Genomic DNA, 10,675 nt, shown 5'->3' on the forward strand with positions numbered 1-10,675 from the left:
TGAGAGTGAACAGAACCTCAGCAGAAGCCGGTGCGTTCATTCATTATGTAAGTTTATATGTAGGTTTACGTGTCCTCCTTTCTCATCAGGAGAACAGTAAATCACCGCCTCGGTAAACACCGTGTCCAGGCTAATATTTGAGAAGAATCCATACCAAGCACACATTAGTTATGCAACCGACATACAGAGAAAACACAATGAACTTCCCTCGCCTGTGCGTTCAACACGAAGGACAGCAGCTGCGTACAAACGAACTGGATCATGAATTATGAAAGAGTCATTTGTTAAGAGCCATAAAAATGGTTCCTCTGAGACGCAGCTTGTTTTACTTCATCACAGTGCGGCGATTGAAGTTCAAGGATACAGCTGAGTTAAATTCCTCTTTTTTTTTTTTTTTATAAATTAATATTGTTTCAATGGAGTTGAAACAGAGTCGGAATTCTTTTTTTCTCCTTTAATAAAATAATATTGCGTCAAGTCAAGAACAAAGGGACATTAATTAGAATTGTGTGAAGATAAAAATCCCCCCCCCAAAAAACTATGAGCCTATAACCTAAAGAAGCATCACCTTAGAGAGAAGTTTGAAGCAAAAAGAAACTCTTCCCCAATATGTATTTTATAGAAACCCCCTGAGGACGCTCATGCCTCCACACTTCTGTGGGTTGCCTAACAATAAAATGTAATCAGCTGCTTCCACGGATGATTTATGACTTACAGTATATTCTCTTAAAGTTTAAGGACTTGTTGGAATGATTTCCTTCCAGCTGTGCAGCAGTAGTTGACCCCCCCCCCCCTTAACTTTCTCCTTTTTTCTCTGTTTTTCTTCATATAAAAGCTGTAAAGAAAGCCCCAGCACCCACCACCCACCACCACCTAAGCCTCAGCCAAAACCTTGAGGTCACCAGACTGTCTCCCTCAGCATTAGTGGCTGACCTCACTGATGCTTATCGCCCACAATCCCATGTAAACCCCTCACATGAGTTGAGGCAGTTGTGGCAGCTCGACTCGTGCGACTGTTCACTTGTTTAACACACACAAGTGAAATGTTTCTGTGTTTGGTTTCGACACTGGAATTGTTTAAGGCTCGTCAGAGACGAACGCCAGAGAGAAACGTTCCAGGGTCACAAGCTCATGATGTAAATAATCACAAACCTTCATACATGGACTTGTTTTTATGAACTCAACAGTGTGAACTGTATTATGAGCGTAGTATTTACAACAAAGCACTGTTTGTATGCGAGGTTAGCGTGGAGAAATGTAAATTCCGCTGTGTAACAGTTGTAACACCCTTGACCTAATGTGATTTTCCTCCTCCTTGTCACAGACGTCTCATAGAGCTGCAGCGTGATTTCATTTGACCCTAATTCCACTCAAGGCGTTGAAAAGCGAGATCATTTTTATGACGTTATCATAACACGATGCGGTTTACTCTCATTTTGTTTTCCCGCCGTCTCTCATCGGTCCTGTATTGATCTATTCTACGTGAACAGCGCGGGAGAACGAGTGCAGTGTAATGGGCACTTTTCATCACATTATTGTAAATGGTAATATTGTTTTTTTGATATGAAATAACCACTTCATCCAAAGACTTTCTCTTTTCACTCCCGAAACAATCAACATTGTTATGGATAATTTAATCAAACACAAATAGCCAGGCTGTGTCTAATGATTCCTGCACTCTCAATGAATCATTTAAATGTTTCTTCCTCAGCTGGAGGCAGACTCCTCACTCACATTAAGACTGGGTTATTAACCTCTCATCTTCATGCTTCTCCTCACATGTCTTTGCATTTGGAATTCCTTCATTAGAGGACTTAAAGCTAAACGTCTATATAAATACATATTGTATTTACCTTCTTCAAGAACAAACTCTTTTTTGGAGGCATTAACCCTTTAACACAGAGCGTATCACTGATGACCACATGTTTGCTTTAGCGTAATTACGCGGCGGTTTGTGCTAAAGCTGAGAAGTTGCATGTGGTTATAACGGTCATTTCACTCACGCTGTTGCAGGAAGCCGACGAATCATCGTTTTTGTCGCCAGAAAGAGAAAACGTTGGAAGGGCGCCTGCATATAGATTCCATATTTTTGAGATATTTGACATTGAGATAAAAACTAATTTTTTTTAAATTATAAATATGTTTTATACTGTTCAAATTTCAAATTTAACTTGCTAAATCTGGTGTTTGTGAACAACTAGAGTGTTTTCTTTTTGTTTTGTTTTTTTAAATAAAAATTTTTTTAATTGCTAATTCACTATTTTAACATATACTGCCAGATACGGTATATGTAAGTTATTCTGGGAAAATGGGCAAAAACACTTACTCACAGGACATTTTCTGGCACATCAATGGTTAAAATAAGCAAAAACAAAAGTCCAGATGGACATTTTGACGCTTAGGTTTTAGGGTTAAGAGATAAAGTATGAAAGCTTTGTGAAGTCAAATACTAAGTCATTAAAGGTTGGGTTGGAGATCCTGGAAAAACAGTCTTCCCCCCAAAGCTGATTTACAAGCACTGCGCAGCATCGGTAACTTTCGGTGCCTTTCCGTGATACTAACTTCTTCGGATACTTGTTCAAAAGAAAAAAACATGGTGTGTTAGAAGGGGCAAAAGAAAGAAAAAGCTCCACAAAATATGATAGAAATCCATTGGAAACAGTGGTTTTTTACACATTGATTATAAAAACGATAGAAACCCTATGCTTTGGGGATTTTGGAAATGTAGGAATTCATTTCAATTGAATGTCAACTATATGTTGATACTGTATATCCTTTAATCTGTCACTGTGAATGCTGCGGGTTTCTTAGCCTGTGGGATTTGGAGCCAGGTTATTTAATGAGTGCTTTAACACATTGTTCCTCAATAGATCTTAGTATGTTGTGCATGGAGTTATGGTTGGTGTACAAGTGTACGTCTGTTTTTCTCGTCTGTTTGGGACATTTTCTGGAATAATCACTGTCAAGACTCGACACCTTTGTCCCATCAAATTACACAACAACCAGTTCTTGTGTGCAGTGGAATTCACTGTTGAAACTTTTTTTGTGGGCCCCTCTTTGTATCGTCTCACTTTACTACAGTGCAACTTTGCCATTTCCTCCACCTGTCTTGATTATAACAAATCACTTCCTGTGTGCAGTGTGGGAAGGTTGCCAGGCAACATGAGATCTAAACACGGCTATCGTGCGAAACACTCATGTGAGAGAGAGTCAAGCATTGTGTGAGCTCATCTGACAAGTGTTTGAATGTAACAGGTATTTAAGTTAAGCACTATAGCTTTACAATGTATGGGGCAAATTAGTGTATTATTAATAACAATATTTTATACGGAGTATTAGGGACAATATTCCCTCTTAATCTTTTGAGAATAAAGTCGTAATAATATAAGAATAAAGTCATTACTCAAGCACAATCTGAGCTGCAACCTGCGTCAAGATGAGGAACGCGGAACATTTCGGGAGGTTATATTTTGGTTTGAGCTGCACAAATAAGGAAAAACTTAATCTTTTGGCACATCAGCACCACATTATCATCATCATCAGCATCAGGGCTTTGCAAAAGATTGTGCAAGAAACCGAGTCTGTTTGGGAGAAAGAATCTCAAGAACTTGGAGGAGATCGTCGCTGGTAGTGGTCGACTGCAAGCACCTACGCACTCATAACTTGAATTAAATAATAATGGAATAATATTACAAATGTTTTTCTCATAATATCATGACCTTTTGATGAATTGCGACTTCATTCCCATAATATTACAACTTTACTCTCGAAAGATTGAATATTTTAATCTGATGCTCAGTCGTGAAGAATAACGTCTTTGGCTTAAAGTGTAAAAGTCATTTGACATTGGCTTGAATCTAATGGACATTAAATTTATATTTAAAAGTTATGCACTTGAGTTTTAAAGTTGGGATTCATTTTGTTTGGTTAGACTATCTATGACGGGAAGTCAGTCCGATAAAGAAGATCCGTCCAAATGATGTGCATGTCCGTCTTATTCTAAAAATGTAATGAAATAAGAAACTAAGCACCAGGGCCAGTTTAAATCACATAAATGAACATCACACATCTATTTAAAAAAACAATTCAGTTTTGCCTGTTCAACCATGTGGGAAACATACCTACATAACGTGATTTACTGACATATCCGTTATCTAGAATGACCAAACTTATAAAAACCAAACAGATAAGACAGTATAAGAAAGCAATGTGAAGCAACGCACTCTAAAATCCGAGAACATCTGTTTCGAGGCACAGTCGTCGTGTTCTCTGTGTAAATGAAGCGGCCACTTTATATTTCTCTGAAAAAATGCTTTGAAGTCCCTGCTGTTGTCAGTGTTACTCACAAAGCAGAGGTTCTTTTATGGCTTTTTCTGTTCTTGTTGTTGTCGTACAAAGAGATCATAACATTATCTAAAGCAGAAGAAGAGACCTCAATCTTTGAAATTGAAACGTGAGGAGAGAATGTTTTGCCACACCTACACATCACGTCTTGATGCAGCCATGGATACGAGGTGAGATTGTAAAGAGAGGATATGCAGACGTGTACGTCACTGATGAGAAAGTTCCCTTCAACGTGAACAGCAAAATGACGACATTATTTATCAGTGGAAAATCTGGCGTGTGTTCATCTGCATCGTTTGATGCAGATGTGTATGCATTTGGTGGTTCCCTCATGTCTCTGTGTGTGTGTGTGTATGTGTGTCAGAGCTCATGGGAAACTCGGAGGCATTGACACGACTCAGGAGTGGAGGCAACAATCATCTCGCTGCCGTTGAATCCACATATGACCCAATTATATCGGAGAGTCGGGGCTCTGCTCTGATCCCATCCATTATTGTGTTTGATGAAAGGTTACATGACCCTGGTCAGGATTTATTTAAAAAAAAAAAAAAAAAAAAAAGCTCTCATTTTGAGTCAGAGAAATGATTGTGGGGCCTAGTGCTATGTACATTTTTAGTCTCAAGAGAAGGAATTCATTAATAATATTATCTATAATTCTGGCACGTACTGAGGCTATGAATCTACTTTTTATTTCATGTTTTTTCCAAACAAACGCATTATGTTCGAAATGCAAAAATAGATTTAGGGAGGAGCATCAATTCTTTAGAGCACAGACAGTCCACACATCAGACATGGTATGTGAACACACACACACACACATGCTCACACACTTTATGTCGACTTTTAGGAGATGTTTGTTTTATTTAAAACATATGGAATTAGATTTGTGTCAGTTTTTTTCAAACAACACCTTTTAAGAAGCAAATAAAATATCGATTTAATCATTCAAAAAAACATTGTATTTTATCGTCTGAAAATACATGCTTGTTCTACAGGAAGTAGTTACTTGGAGGGGCTTGGTGTCGCTGTACGTCTGGAACTAGTTTTCCCTGTCGACATCCGATAAAATGATTGTAAGTATCTAACGTTTATAATCTGACAAACGTTAGATACTCACAATTATAAATTCCGTGACTACCTCCGGTCCATTGAGCTGTCGCTCCAAAACTCAGTAGCCAATCAGCAGGCAGCTTCCTAAGGACCGCCCATTGCCTTGTCATTATTGTGGCAAGCATCCAGAGAAGTAACAGGTGTTGGCATTTCAGCATCGGTCTTAATAAATGTTTAGCAGGTTGCTCAGCAGGGAGAAGACTCACAGTAGCTTCCTGCCCTCAGTCTGCAGCAGCTCTGAGGAAAACCAGGACAACCCACACATACTTTTACATTCAGTTTATCTAAGTAAACTAAACTAAAGTAAAATAATAGTAACACTAATTCAAATGGCTCAAGGGAGTAGTAGTAAATATTATATAAACCTCCAGGCTATGTAAAGTCCACGTTAATCTATTAATAATAAAAGTGTGTGTCGTTTTTGTCAGGCTTCCTTCTTCTTATGAACGATGGGTGATGAGTTGATGATGCAGGAAAAGACCCCACTGACACAGGACTTGTACCAAACAAAGGGATTTTATTTAGTTACAAGTCAGGCGTCAGAACCAAGCTCTGCAGCAGCTCGGGAGAACGTGTTCTTGCCGAAACCTCCGAACAATTCTGCCTCAGAAAAGCAAAACTAACCTTATATAGATTTTCCAGCATTCTTATTTGCAGGCATCACATGTTTCGACCCCCGCCTTTCTCCTGTTTCCATAATGCAAACAGACTTGAAGAACAAGTCGGGTCCAGATATACCATACTGTCCCATGATCTTTAAATTGGACAATATCACCATTTAGTCAAACAAGAGACATCTACAGTATATTTCCTAACTAACCATATCCAAGACAGACCCTCACGCTTCCTGTCCTATACAGGATGCCTATTGTAAAACGTATGGTCTGACTTGTCATGTGTCCAAGAGACCCTCTTGTCTCATGTTTACTTCTTAATGTCAATCATCAATACATTTAAGTATTAAACTTTAGCTGTGTTAATGTGTTCTTCTTAGTTCATATACTTCATGTGACCTGTATTAGGGTTTTTGTCTGTAGTGGGTGGCCTCAGCTACACGTTTTATGTATCATAGACCAAGACAAGATTCTTAGAATTCCACTCTGGCTCATTAGTGGAGGGCAGTGTTGGAATCATGAGGTGCAGGGGAGATGATATAAACCTCTGTAGATGTCCTGCAGAGAGCTGTGCTGTACGGGTGAACAGGAAGAGACAGTTCTGGTTTTGGTGGTGTCTTTCTGCGACGAGGATGAAAAGGGATCCAGCTTGGCCTTTTCAACAATCCTCTTCTATGTCCTTCTTGCTCTTATTGTGTGCGTGCGTGTGTGTGACTGAATCACTGCGTCGTCTCCTGCAGACCGTGCGAGCAGGCTGAGGTAAGTGTGCGGTTCTGTGTACCAAGAGATCGTCTGTTTATTCATATCCACAAGGTTTAGCTCATATGGAACAAATCCAGGCTTGGTTATGGTGAAGGATGTTGTCAAACGCTCTAATCCTACATGGAGTTGTTTCAGAAACTGTTTTTATCCAGACCTTCTTTTTTTTTTTTTTTTTTAAATCAGGTTTAGTCTCCATAACGTTTTAATATTCTAACCCACATCACTCAGTCTCAGCAAGAACGTGGCTAGTGTGTTTTGAGTGAGAAAGGTAAACGATTACGCTCATAATTACATAATTAAACACAATCGTATCATCCTGTTACAAGATTTCCTTTTTTGATCTCATCTCACACCACTCTGTCTGTCTTGATGCCAAAAATCTTTATTTACGTTGACCCTCGACACAAACTCAAGGTTTATGTTTCCCTGCAGTCTTTAAAAAAACAGCCCACTGAGGAGGTCGGGCTCATTTGGGCTGTATCTGTTCGACAGAGGGAGCCGTATTATTCAGACCTTTGAGGACTTTCTGTGGAAGCTTAGTTTTAGGTCACTGGATCAGAGTTGGGGATTTGTGGTTTCAAATTTCAAAAACATCACGTCTCACTGGTCTTACCATTTATTGATGAGACCAAAGGCTTTTAAATTCTCAGCCCCACGTAGTCGTGTCCCAGTGTCACTTTTCATCTGCCGGCGAACACAAGAGAAACATGATTTGGGTACTGAAAAAAAACGATTATACTCGATGCACAATGTGATGCAGGACGTGATGATCTGTGTGACGCTGGGACCATGTTGGAGACACTGACGGGACCCAGGCTGCTCACAGTGAATGAAAAAGCAGCCACCGTGCCCCTGGTGACTCCGCTTCATCCGTCAATGGTGACCCACAGATCCGGTTCACAGAGGAAACTGCTCTGTATTCACACTCCACGTCATCCTCAGAGGGAAGTAAATATACCCTCACACACACAACACAGGAACAAGGGCCATCGTTTTCCTTTTTGGAGCAATAGGCTCACAGACAACGATGAGACTGAGTCGCATAGCTTTGAGCTAAAATGCTACGGTGACATGCTGATGAATGGGAAAAGACCGGAGTAGCTGTTATGTTTTGGACTTTTACTACTCAATTATGACACTGACCTTTAAAGTATGTGTGTGTGTTCCTGTATTTGTGCTTTGTGAGGACCAACAATTGTATAAACCATATGGAGTGAGGACATTTTTGTGCACACGTACAAGTATTTACACACACGCACACACAAGGAGAAACATGGAGCCACACTAATACTGTGTTTATGCATTATGCACATACTGTGCATAACTGTCTGTGTCTATTTCAAGCAGCAGCAGAGTCACACCTGCGGAGATGTATCACTGTCACAAAGCGACAAATAAGGCTGTAAAAACACAATATATACGTTCAATATCCACTAACAATGTGAGGCGAGAGAGAGAGGGCGTTATCGAAACTGTTATGGCTCCATGTCTGTGATGAAAGTATACACCAGTGGTCACCAACAGCCAATAAGGTGCCTGCACAGTGTTAATGGCTGATGAAGATTTGACCTGACTGAGACGGAGTATGTGTGTGTTTGTGTGTGAACGACTGACAGAGAGAGAGACAGTTTAATAAAAACTGAAATTGTGCATGTTTTGTTTTCAAAGGATAACAGTGCATGTTGCATGAAAAGTTGCATGTATCCATATGATCACTTAGTCAAATATCATTGATATTGTTTATAAAAAAAAACCTGTATGCAATTGACTGCATACTATTGCATACAATGTTAATATGGTAGCCCTCCATGTTATTCTCTACCCTTCAGGTAGCTCTCAGTCTCAAAAAGGTTGGTGACCCCTGGAATACACCATATGACTGTCCATCTGTGTTATAACACATCTCCACCGCAGACCCTCGTTTTCCAGGTAGCAAGGCTTTTTAAGGTTGGCAACATGTTGTGCTCCAGTAACACGTTTAAGTGTTGGAGTGCCACGAGTTGTGGGTGGTGCAACAGACTAAAAGACAAAACCAAAACATAAGGTTTGTGGCTTGCAAATGAAAATTTGAAATTGTGAATAAACCATTGTTATCTTCCTCACTCCTGAATGACACGGGTGAGCACTATAGTAGTCCCACTATAGTAGTCTAATTTCTACGTGGGACAATGTGCGACGTCCGTTACCAGTGTTGATAGAATGTCTATTAAACTTGAAAGATATGTATCAAGTGTACGACTGGTGCTTTAAAAAAGCTATGGCTTATAAAATATGGAACCAGTCCAGGGTTAATTCCCCCCTCCCACACACACGTTTTATCGTATATATAACTGATTAAATATCTGTAACGTTAGTAAACTGCTTCTCTGAGTTGTGAGTAGTTTCCCTATTCTTTTTCGTAGCTGCATTTTCCTTAAGTTTTTTCTCAAAATCTTTTCGGGTCGTTATCAGGCTCCTGCGGAGCTTGATGACGAGCTGATGATTGGAATCAGGTGTGTTTACTTTAAGCTCCACCCTCTCATTCAGATGGTCTCTGCTAGCTTATAAAAACAACAGGATACAGCATTGCGCCAGAGTCAGACTGCGAAACTTGAGGTTCACAAACCGGCAGGTGACATCACACGCCAACACAAATGGAAGTTAGAATAGTGTCAACGTAAAGTCAGCACATTCAACAGATGACATTTTCAGAACCATAAGGTTTGTAATAGTTTGTACCAAAGGAGTATTTTTTCACCCCTTCACAAATATTCCAGCAGGGATGGTGACAGTAGTTGATAAGGAAGAAGCAATATTTTCTTGTTCCCCGCTGACACGATGTGGACATTCTTCCAAAGTTTTATATAAGGAGGTGTGATTGAAGCAGCAAAGTGCAGGACACGGTGATGAAACTTGCTGAGTTGCCAGGTAACCACACAGAAGTCCTCAGAGCTGCTGAAGGCATCACATTACCCGAGCTTTACCGTTATTGCGTTCTCTAAAACCACAGAGCCCGGCCTGGCAATCGGGAGGAAGAATATCGTGATAATGGTAAGGTTGTTTTCTTCGCCATGAAACAACTCGGCTTAATGTTGCATCAACAGACGTTTCATTTATTGCCGGGGGAGTTCGATCATTCCTTTCTGTCTCGTCGACCGCAGAATTATTCCAATAGCAAAGAGCCTGTGAGCCAAAGTTGCCATTTGGCCCTTTGACATTGTGTGCCTGTAGATTGCCCAAAAATGATAATGAAAACCCGATGAGAAGTAAGTCATGCCAAGTGGAAAACTAATCTGAGCGACCGTGTAGACGTGATCTTGTGGGACAAATCGTCTAACGTCTAATGAAGATTAGATTATGTTTTCGGAGCGCTTAATAGATAATTATTATAAGAAACATATTTTTCTATGTCCCTACATGTGGCAGTTGTTTCTGTTGTTGATACATTTGAGCGCGGGTCTGCTCATTCAAGTGAAAGACGAGCCTGGAAACCTACATGTGTGCCACTGCGTTTAAATAAAAATAGACTTGTTATCACTGCTGCCACTTTTAATATCCGTGTCCCCTCTTTCTTTTACCTCTCTATTTAAATATTTATTGTGTTTTATTGTGCATTTTATATATTTTATGCTGCTGCTGTATTTCCCTTCCTTTTTTACTGTAAAACACACAGTAATGCCTTGCTGTTGAACTGTGCTATACAAATAAACCTGCCTTGCCTTCTGTGTTCACCTTACACGGCGAGTGCCCGTGAGTCGCTCAAGAGTTGAAGAATTGTGGGCCTTTTCGTTCCAGCTTTCCTTCGATGAAATCTAAAAGGTTCACAGAGATCTTTTTAGAGACAGGATCAGACAGTGTCATAAATA

Source organism: Solea solea, chromosome 12, assembly GCF_958295425.1.
Source record: "Solea solea chromosome 12, fSolSol10.1, whole genome shotgun sequence".
NCBI lineage: Eukaryota > Metazoa > Chordata > Actinopteri > Pleuronectiformes > Soleidae > Solea > Solea solea.